The sequence below is a fragment of the Rutidosis leptorrhynchoides genome, chromosome 1 (genome assembly GCF_046630445.1).
Source record: "Rutidosis leptorrhynchoides isolate AG116_Rl617_1_P2 chromosome 1, CSIRO_AGI_Rlap_v1, whole genome shotgun sequence".
Taxonomy (NCBI): Eukaryota; Viridiplantae; Streptophyta; class Magnoliopsida; order Asterales; family Asteraceae; genus Rutidosis; species Rutidosis leptorrhynchoides.
The window spans coordinates 379,482,496-379,493,352 of NC_092333.1; the positions used below are offsets into that span (position 1 = coordinate 379,482,496).

The 10,857-nt window shown below is 31.6% G+C and overlaps 1 non-coding gene across 1 annotated transcript; it reads left to right on the forward strand.

The window, feature by feature from the left end:
• Positions 1-2,661: 2,661 nt before the first annotated feature.
• LOC139886710 (small nucleolar RNA R71) lies at positions 2,662-2,768 on the forward strand. The gene has a single exon (XR_011772582.1). It is a non-coding gene; the product is annotated as a small nucleolar RNA R71 (small nucleolar RNA).
• The last annotated feature ends 8,089 nt before the right edge of the window (positions 2,769-10,857 follow it).

The following is a 10,857-nucleotide window of genomic DNA, read 5'->3' on the forward strand; positions in this document are numbered from 1 at the left end:
ATGTTTCAAAAGTATCACCGAAGACTGAAAAGTCATCCATGAAAACTTTCATGCATTCTTCTATCATATCGTGAAAAATCGCCATCATGCACCTTTGAAAGGTTGCAGGGGCGTTGCAAAGTACAAATGGCATGCGTTTGTAAGCAAAAGTGCCATAAGGGCACGTGAATGTGGTTTTTTCTTGGTCCTCGGGTGCGATTGGAATTTGAAAGTATCCGGAGAAACCGTCAAGAAAACAATAGTAACTGTTCCCAGCTAACCTTTCCAACATTTGATCAATGAAAGGTAAGGGAAAGTGATCTTTTCTGGTGGCGTCATTTAATTTTCTATAATTAATACAAACACGCCATCCCGTTACAGTCCTAGTAGGAATAAGCTCATCTTTTTCATTTGTGATGACAGTCATGCCACCCTTCTTAGGTACACATTGAACTGGGCTTACCCATGGACTATCAGAAATTAGATAAATTAAACCTGCATCTAGCTGTTTAATAATTTCTTTCTTAACAACATCTTGCATATTTGGATTTAATCTTAAGTTGGCGTTGCACATATGTTTTATGACCTTCTTCCATAAGGATTTTATGTGTGCAATACGAAGGACTTATACCTTTAATGTCATGAATCTTCCATGCAATAGCTGTTTTATGAGCTTTTAGCACAGAAATGAGTTGAGATTTTTTATTTTCTGTAAGAGAAGACGATATTATTACAGGTAATTCAGATTCATCATGTAAATAAGCTTATTTCAAATGGTTTGGAAGTGGCTTTAACTCTAATATCAGTGGTTCTTCGATAGATAATTTATATCGTTATATGTCTTCCTCTTTTAGCATTTGAAGTTCTTCTGTTGTTGGTTCATATTCATTAGCCATGAGTGTGGCTAATATTTCAGCTTCATCAATTGGTTCAGTTCCTTCTCCTAAAGAACATTCTCCTGTTCCTTGTAATTCTGGAAATTCTTCTAACAATTCTGCATGTGAATCTATAGATTAAATATAATAACATGTATCATCTGCAGATTGCGGTTGTTGCATGGCTCTATCATAAGAAAAGGTAACACTCTCGTCCTCTATACTTAGGGTCAGTTTCTTACCAAACACGTCTATTATTGCTTTAGCCGTGTTTAAGAATGGTCTTCCTAATATAAGAGGAACTCGAGAATCTTCTTCCATGTCCAGAATAACAAATTCTACTGGAAATACTAAAGTACCAACTTTAACTAGCATGTTTTCCATTATCCCTCTAGGATAATTTACTGATCGATCGGCTACTTGTATGCTTATTCGTGTTGGTTTCAATTCTCTGAGGTCTAGTTTAACGTATAGTGAATATGGCATTAGATTTATACTAGCACCTAAGTCTGCCAATGCTTCTATTGAACTAAGACTACCCAGAAAACATGGAATTGTGAAACTTCCTGGATCAGAGAATTTTTCTGGTAGTTTATTCAACAGCACTGCAGAACAATTAGCATTCATTGTAACATCCGAGAGTTCTTCCATTTTCTTTCTATTTGTGATTAGATCTTTCAAGAATTTAGTATATCTTGGCATTCCTGAAATCACATCAATGAAAGGAAGATTGAAATTTATTTGTTTAAACATATCCAAAAATTTGGATTGCTCGAATTCAAGTCTTTCTTTTCTCATTTTACTTGGGTAAGGAAACGGTGGTTGGTATGGTTTAACATAAGGTTTAGCCTTAACTGTGTTATCTTCATTAACCTTTTCAACCACCAGTTCTGTTTCCTTCTCTTGCTCAGGTTGTGGTGCTTGTCGAATAGGAATAGAGTCATCAGAAATTACAGGTATTTTAGGTGGTTTAAGTGTAATACCACTTCTTGTGGTAATGGCTTTAGCTGTTTCATTCCGGGGGTTAGCATTTGTATCGCTAGGTGGGCTCCTCAGTTTTCTTTCACATATCAACCTTGCTAGGTTACTTACTTCTTGTTCCAGATTTTGAATAGAAGCTTGTTGATTTCTAAATGTTTGAGCATTTTGTTCATTAGTTTGTTTCCGAGCTGTCAAAAACTGTGTTTGAGATTCAACTAGCTTCGACATCATATCTTCTAAATTTGGCTTTTTATCATCGGTTTGTGATGGTTTAATTGGAAAAATAGTTCTTTGCTGATTGTAAGTATTGTTAGATACTTGTTGATTGCTAGGACCTTGTTGGTTGTTGTATGGAACATTTCGGTTATAATTCTAATTTTGATTGTAGTTTGGTCTTGGCGGTTGATAATTATTTTGATAATTATTTCCAGGCCTTTGGTTCATGTATGAAACATTCTCTCTTTGTTCCATTGTTTGTTCAATACTGAGACAATCTTTTGTCAAGTGTGGTCCTCCACACTGCTCACAACTAATTCGTATTGTGTGAATATCTTTAGTCATCTTTTCCATTCGTCTCTTGAAAGCATCTAACTTTGCAGAAATGGAATCAAAGTCATGGCTAGAATCGGCTTTAGCCGCTTTAGATGATCTAACGATGTCTTTTTCTTTGTGCCACTGATGTGAGTGGGAGGCTGTGTTATCAATAATTTTGTAAGCTTCAGTTGCGGTTTTCTTCATAATGGAACCACCAGTTGCTATGTCGATGTCTTTTCGTGTAGTAATGTCGCATCCTTGGTAGAATATTTGTACTATTTGATAAGTGTCTAAACTATGTTGAGGACATCCTCTCAACAACTTTTCGAATCTTTTCCATGCCTCATATAGAGTTTCATTTGGCTTCTGCGTGAAAGTAACAATTTCTCCTTGAAGTCTCACGACTTTAGATGCCGAAAAGAATCTTTTAAGAAAATTTTCAACTAAAACATCCCATGTATCAATCGCCCCGTCAGGTAACGATTCTAACCAATCTTTGGCTTCTCCCTTTATAGTTCAGGGAAATAACATGAGATAGATCTGTTCATCCTCAACTTCTCTGATTTTGAATTGAGTACAGATCCTATTAAAGGTACGAAGATGTTCGTTTGGATCTTCCTTCGGCGTACCACTAAATTGGCATTGATTAGTTACCATGTGTAGGATTTATCCTTTGATTTCATATTCTGGTGCATTAATATCTGGTTGAGTAATGGCATGACCTTGGCCAGTGCGTGTGGCTCTCATTCGATCTTCCATACTTAGTGGTTTCGGATTTTCCATGATTGAATTTGTTGAATCTGAATCACTAGAGGATTCTGATTTAATGGTTTTTTCCTCGACAATCTCTGGATGAGTGATTTGTGGTTCAGGAGGAATGATTATTGGTTCAGGATCTCTGAATTGTCCTTGAATATCCTCCGGGTTCTCAATTGTGAGGTCGGGTTCAAAAAATGGATTATCGGAAATTTGAATTGGAGTACTTGGTCGACTAGATGACGATTCTAAAGAAAAATCAACGGTGACAATATTGGCTAGATGTCTTGATCGAGTTAGAGGAGGTGAACGTATGAAAGGTGGTGAACGTTTTGCTGGGTGCATTCACTGAATATCCTATTAGTTATAAAAAAATAAAAAATTATATAAGTTATCAAATTAATAGACTTTTCTGATTTTGCCCACGTTTCGAATAGCCAATAGATGCAGCAGGTAGCCAGGACCCTTTAAATCGGAAGCCCACAATTCGCCACTAACAAATCCAACTATTACTACGAACCATAAAATTTTGGATGTCTATTAATTTAACCGCTTAAAATAATTTTTCGTCAAAATTTTTGAAGATAAAATTAATGTCCTAAAAACTAGAGCGTAGAGAAATAAGAAAGAAAAAGAGCGCGTCGAAAAATAAGAGTCGAAAAACAAACGTCGAAAAACAAACGTCGAAAAACAAAAATAAGAAAGTAGAGAGTCGGAACTTAAAAGTCTAAAAACTAAATATTAAAAGTTGCGTCTTAAGGAATTAAAGCTTAAAAGGAATTCTATATCCAAAACGGCAATAACTTAAATAGGCACTAAAATCTATTAAATATTAAAACGATAAGCGACGTCGTAAAATTCTAAACCGTCTAAATCTTAATCTAAAGAAAAAGCACTTAAGGAATTTTACGGCAAAGCCTAAGAATCTAGAAATATAAAATTACTACGGCAAAATACTAAGTTTAAAACTAATTACGAATGATAAATATACAATTTATGATTAAACGATTAAAAAGATACAAAATATAAAAATAAAACTTAAAGTTATAAAAATACAATTTTTATAAAAATATTATTTTTATATAATTATTTTATAGAAGTATTAATTTTATAATTAATAAAACTAATTAAAACTTAAAATACAAACTTAATTACAATTAAAACTAATTATTATTTAATTAAAACCCTAATCTATTAATTAATAATAATAATTATTAAAAAAACCCTAATCCGTACTAGCTGAGGTTCAGACCCTGTCAGACACCACCATGCGGTCGCGTGGGTTTAGAGCCTCATTCTCATGCGATCGCATGAGAGGCAGGTTCAGTTGAGATGCAGGCCAAAATTGATGCAGGCTCAGTTTTGTTAAATTTTTTTTTTTTTACTTTTTACTTTGATTTTTTTATTTTCTTATTTTATAGAAAATATAAAATAACTAAAACTTATATATAAAAAACTTATTAGTTTTTGTAACTAAAAAAAAAACTTCTTAATTTAAACTCTTAAAAATATAGATATATATATATTTTTGTAACTTATATAAAATTAATTTTTTTTTTTACAAAAATAGCTTAAATTTTTTTATAGCGTTTCGCTTTCGGCGTTGTTGAGTTCCCCGGCAGCGGCGCCAAAAATACTTGATGTGTGCGAGGGGTAGTATGTAATACTATTAATTTTACTACGAAATACTATTAAATAGAATACAATTTTATACAAGTTATTTATTTATAGAATGGGATATACCTAAACCTTGCTACAACACTTATAGGCAGTGTACCTAATCGTAGAGTAGTATAGTTTTTAGTACGTCCGGTTCGTTCCACAGGGAGCTAGCTGAGTTTAACGCTATATATATTTTAAACTATATATATATATATATATATATATATATATATATATATATATATATATATATATATATATATATATATATATATATATAAGTAGTATTATTATTATTATAAAAAGGGGTTTTATCATTTAATGACCGGTTTGTCAATTTTATGTCTTAAATCACAATTAAAACCTAATGTAAAATATTAAATATAAATATAACTTAATTTAAAGCGTAAAGTAAATGATGATAAATAAAAGTACAATAATTAAAAGTGCGATAATTTAAAGTACGATAAATAAAATGACGATGACGGTAAATAAAAGTGCGAAGAGATATAAATTAAATGAATTATACTTATTTAAACTTCCGTAATCATGATGTTTGACGTGTTGATTTTAATTTATTACCATGGGTTAATTGTCCTTTTCCCTGGATTATTCGATATGTCCATCTGGTTTTGTCCATAATAGTCTATCGGTCATAATTATAAAGTGCGAGAGTCTTCGCCAAATTAACCTTATACCCGAAGTCAAATATTCCAACTAATTGGGGATTCAAACTGTAACAAGGTCTTAACACTTTTTTTTAATAAATACACCAGGTTATCGACTGCGTGTAATCCAAAGTTTTAATACATTGTTAACAATTACACCAATTACCCTTGAATGTAATCCACCCCTGTTTTAATGAGTCCATTGATTATTAATCCATCCCCGTGTCCGGTCAAATGAATAATTATTAGTAGTTATAGATATCCAGCCCATCGTACCCAGTCAAGCGTATGTGGTTAAATATAAATACGTCAAATTATAAATCTCTATATTAAATCAACGAGACATCATTTAATTAATATAAAGCCCATTAATAGCCAATAGTCCAATTTCCACAAGTGTCGGTCTTTTGTCCAAACCCCAATTATTGTCCAAAGCCCAATAACCCAGTCTTTATAGTTAGTCCAACATCACGATTACTTCGGCTTAAATAAACATAATAATAACTAAGCTACGAGACATTAATTTAAAAAGGTTGAACATAACTTACAATGAGTATTAATCGCGTAGTGTTACACGGACAGAATTTCGACTTACAAACTTAAAACTTGCGCTACTATAACCTTATTATTATTTACTTAATATTAAAATTATAATTATAAAATATAAATATAAATATATTGAGAGAGAGTGAATATCAGTTGATGAGGGTATACTCAAACTCGGCAGAAAACGTTCCAAATTATAGGACTTGGGTAGCTATAGGGCTCCATGCGATCGCATGAATTTTGTGCTTCCAGGCCATGCGATCGCATGGCCAGCTGGATTCTGATATTTTCGTTTCAAAACGTGGGCTGCTCGATTAAATTAATAAATAATATAATATATATAATTATATATAATTATATATATATATATATATATATATTATATTATATTCTTGCTCATAGTTGACTTGTAATTTTAGGCACGTTGCGTCGCGCGTTGGTAGTTGGTTCATGTCCTGGTTCCGGATTTTCGAACGTCCTTTCGAACGATTTAATATCTTGTACTTTGCGTTTCGCGTCTCGTACTCTTGTAACTTTTAGACGTTTCTCACCAATAATTTGAACCACTTGGATTGTATTTTGTACTTTTTAGCTTTTTGGTCGTTTGCGTCTTCAAATCTTCGAATCTGTCTTTTGTCTTCACCTTTTAATATTTAAACGAATATCACTTGTAAATAGAACAATTGCAACTAAAAGCTTGTCTTTCTTGAAGGATAATGCTATTAAATATGTGTTCGTTTTTAGCATTATCAAATATTCCCATACTTGAGCGTTGCTTGCCCTCAAGCAATATAGAACTTGAATATAGCTTTACTAGAATCACTTCTTTATTCTTCACACTATGTACATCAGTGATTTTAATACGGCGGTATGAACAATGGTAGTAGTTGAAATGTCCCGTTCATATTGATTATAAACGTTCCATATTAATTGATTTCGTTGCGAGGTTTTGACCTCTATATGAGACGTTTTTCAAAGACTGCATTCATTTTTAAAAAAAAATAAACCATAACCTTTATTTTATCGACAAGGTTAAAAGGACACCACCTAGATTATCCAGAAATGATAATCTAAAAATATCACACTTACACACTACCAATACATATTGGTTTACAATATTAATATGTTACAACAAAATAAATCTCGAATGCAGTTTTAAACAATATTATACAAGCATGCTGACACCAAATCTTGTCCATATTTTAGCATGCAACAGCGGAAGCTCTTAATAATCACCTGAGAATAAACATGCTTTAAACGTCAATAAAAATGTTGGTGAGTTATAGGTTTAACCTATATATTTATTAAATCGTAATAATAGACCACAAGATTTCATATTTCAATATACATCCCATACATAGAGATAAAAATCATTCATATGGTGAACACCTGGTAACCGAACTTAACAAGAAGCATATAGAATATCCACTATCATTCTAGGACTCCCTTCGGACATGATGAATTTGAAGTACTAAAGCATCCGGTACTTTGGATGAGGTTTGTTGAACCCAATAGATCTATCTTTAGGATTCGCGTCAATTAGAGTGTCTGTTCCCTAATTCTTAGATTACCAGACTAAAAAGGGGCATATTCGGTTTAATAATTCAACCATAGAATGTAGTTTCGATTACTTATGTCTATTTCGTAAAACATTTATAAAACTGCATGTATTCTCATCCCAAAAATATTAGATTTAAAAAAATGGGACTATAACTCACTTTCACAGATTTTTACTTCGTCGGAAAGTAAGACTTGGCCACTGGTCGATTCATGAACCTATAACAAATATGTACATATATATCAAAGTATGTTCAAAATATATGTACAACATTTTTTATTACGTTATAATGATTTGAGTTTATTAAGTCAGATGTCCTCGTTAGTAACCTATAACTAGTTGTCCACAGTTAGATGTACAGAAATAAATTGATATATATTATCTTGAATCAATCCACGACCCAGTGTATACACGTCTCAGGCTAGATCACAACTCAAAGTATATACATTTTTGGAATCAACCTCAACCCTGTAAAGCTAACTCAAACATTACTGTATATAGAGTGTCTATGGTTGTTCCAAATAATATATATACATGGGTCGATATGATATGTCAAAACATTTGCATACGTGTATATGGTATCTCAAGATTACATAATATATTAGAATACATGTATAATACAATATGAGTTAGTTAGGATATGATTAATATAGATTTGTTACCAATTTTCACGTAGCTACAACAAGAAAAATTATCCAATCTTGTTTTACCCATAACTTCTTCGTTTTAAATCCATTTTGAGTGATTCAAGTTGCTATGGTTTCATATTGAACTTAATTTTATGAATCTAAATAGAAAAAGTATAAGTTTATAGTCGGAAATACAGATTACAAGTTGTTTTTTTAAAGGTAGTCATTTTAGTCGCCATTTTGGAAAACATAATTCCACTTTCAGTTTAACCATGATTTTTTGGATATAGTTTCATATTAATAAGAAAAATCATTTTCCCAGAAGAACAACTTTTAAATCAAAGTTTATCACAGTTTTTAATTAACTAACCCAAAACAGCCTGCGGTGTTACTACGACGGCGTATATCCGGTTTTACGGTGTTTTTCGTGTTTTTAAGTTTTAAATCATTAAGTTAGCATATCATATAGATATAGAACATGTGTTTAGTTGATTTTAAAAGTCAAGTTAGAAGGATTAACTTTTGTTTGCGAACAAATTTAGAATTAACTAAACTATGTTCTAGTGATTATAAGTTTAAACCTTCGAATAAGGTAGTTATATATATATGAATCGAATGATGTTATGAACATCATTACTACCTCCGGTTTTGTGGATAAACCTACTAGAAATGAGAAAAATAGATCTAGCTTCAAAGGATCCTTGGATGGCTTGAAAGTTCTTGAAGTAGAATCATGACACGAAAACAAGTTCAAGTAAGATTTCCACTCAAAATAAGATTGTTAAAGTTATAGAAATTGAATCAAAGTTTGAATATGAGTATTACCTTGTATTAGAAAGTTATCTTACTATAAATAAGAAAGATTTCTTGAGATTGTATGATCACTCAAAGTGGATTTGCAAGATTGGAAGTAAGCTAGCAAACTTGGAAGTGTTGTTGGTGTGTTCTTGAGTAGTTGTTTTATAACTTGGTTTATGTATGGATTTATGAACTAGATTGAGCTAGATTTTGATGAAGATGATGAAGAACACTTAGAACAATGGAAGAACACTTGAGAGAGAGTAGTTTGATGCATGTAAGTTGCAAAATGAAAGTGTTTGTGTACACCCATCTTCACGTGAATTATGGTACATCATATAGGCTCCATTAGTTTGTTATTTTGTGAGATATTTCATGCTAGATTTTAAATGATGGTTCCCACATGGTTAGGTGACTCACGTGGGCTGCTAAGAGCTGATTATTGGAGTGTATATACCAATAGTAAATACATTTAGAAGCTGTGTATTGTACGAGTACAAATACGAGTGCATACGAGTATAATTGTTGATGAAAATGAATGAGGATGTAATTGTAAGCATTTTTGTTAAGTAGAAGTACTTTGATAAGTTTCTTAAAGTCTTTCAAAATTGTATGAATACATATTAAAACACTACATGTATATGCATTTTAACTCAGTCGTTAAGTCATCGTTAGTCGTTACATGTAAGTGTTATTTTGAAACCTTTAGGTTAACGATCTTGTTAAATGTTGTTAACCCATTGTTTATTATATCTAAAGAGATGTTAAATCATTACATTATCATGATATTATGATATTTTAATATATATTAGTATGATATATATACAGTTAAATATTGTTACAACGATAATTGTTACATATATGTCTCGTTTCGAAATCATTAAGTTAGTAGTCTTGTCATTACATATGTAGTTCATTGTTAATATACATAATGATATGTTTACTTATCATTTATCATGTTTATATATAGTGTAACAATATCTTAAAATGATTCATATGTAATTAGTAAAACGTTGTTATAATGATAATCGTTATATATATCGTTTTCAAGTTTCTTAATTCAATAGTCTCATTTTTATGTATATAACTCATTGCTAGAATACCTAATGAGATACTTACTTATCATAATATCATGTTAATTATATATATATATATATCCATATATATGTCATCATATAGTTTTTACAAGTTTTAACGTTCGTAAATCATCGGTCAACTTGGGTGGTCAATTGTCTAAATGAAACCTATTTCAATTAATAAATTCTTAACAAGTTTGATTGATTAACATGTTGGAAACACTTAATCATGTAAAAATAAATTTCATTTAATATATATAAACATGGAAAAGTTCGGGTCACTACAGTACCTACCCGTTAAATAAATTTTGTCCCGAAATTTTAAGCAGTTGAAGTTGTTGACGTATCTTCTGGAAATAAGTGCGGGTATTTCTTCTTTATCTAATCTTCTCATTCCCAGGTGAACTCGGATCCTCTACGAGCATTCCATCGAACCTTAACAATTGGTATTTTGTTTTGCTTTAGTCTTTTCACCTCACGATCCATTATTTCGACGGGTTCTTCGATGAATTGAAGTTTTTCGTTGATTTGGAATTTGTCTAATGAAATAGTGAGATCTTCTTTAGCAAAACATTTCTTCCAATTCGAGACGTGGAAAGTGTTATGTACAGCCGCGAGTTGTTGAGGTAACTCAAGTCGGTAAGCTACTGGTCTGACACGATCAATAATCTTGAATGGTCTAATATACCTTGGATTTAATTTCCCTCGTTTACCAAATCGAACAACGCCTTTCCAAGGTGCAACTTTAAGCATGACCATCTCTCCAATTTCAAATTATATATCTTTTCTTTTAAT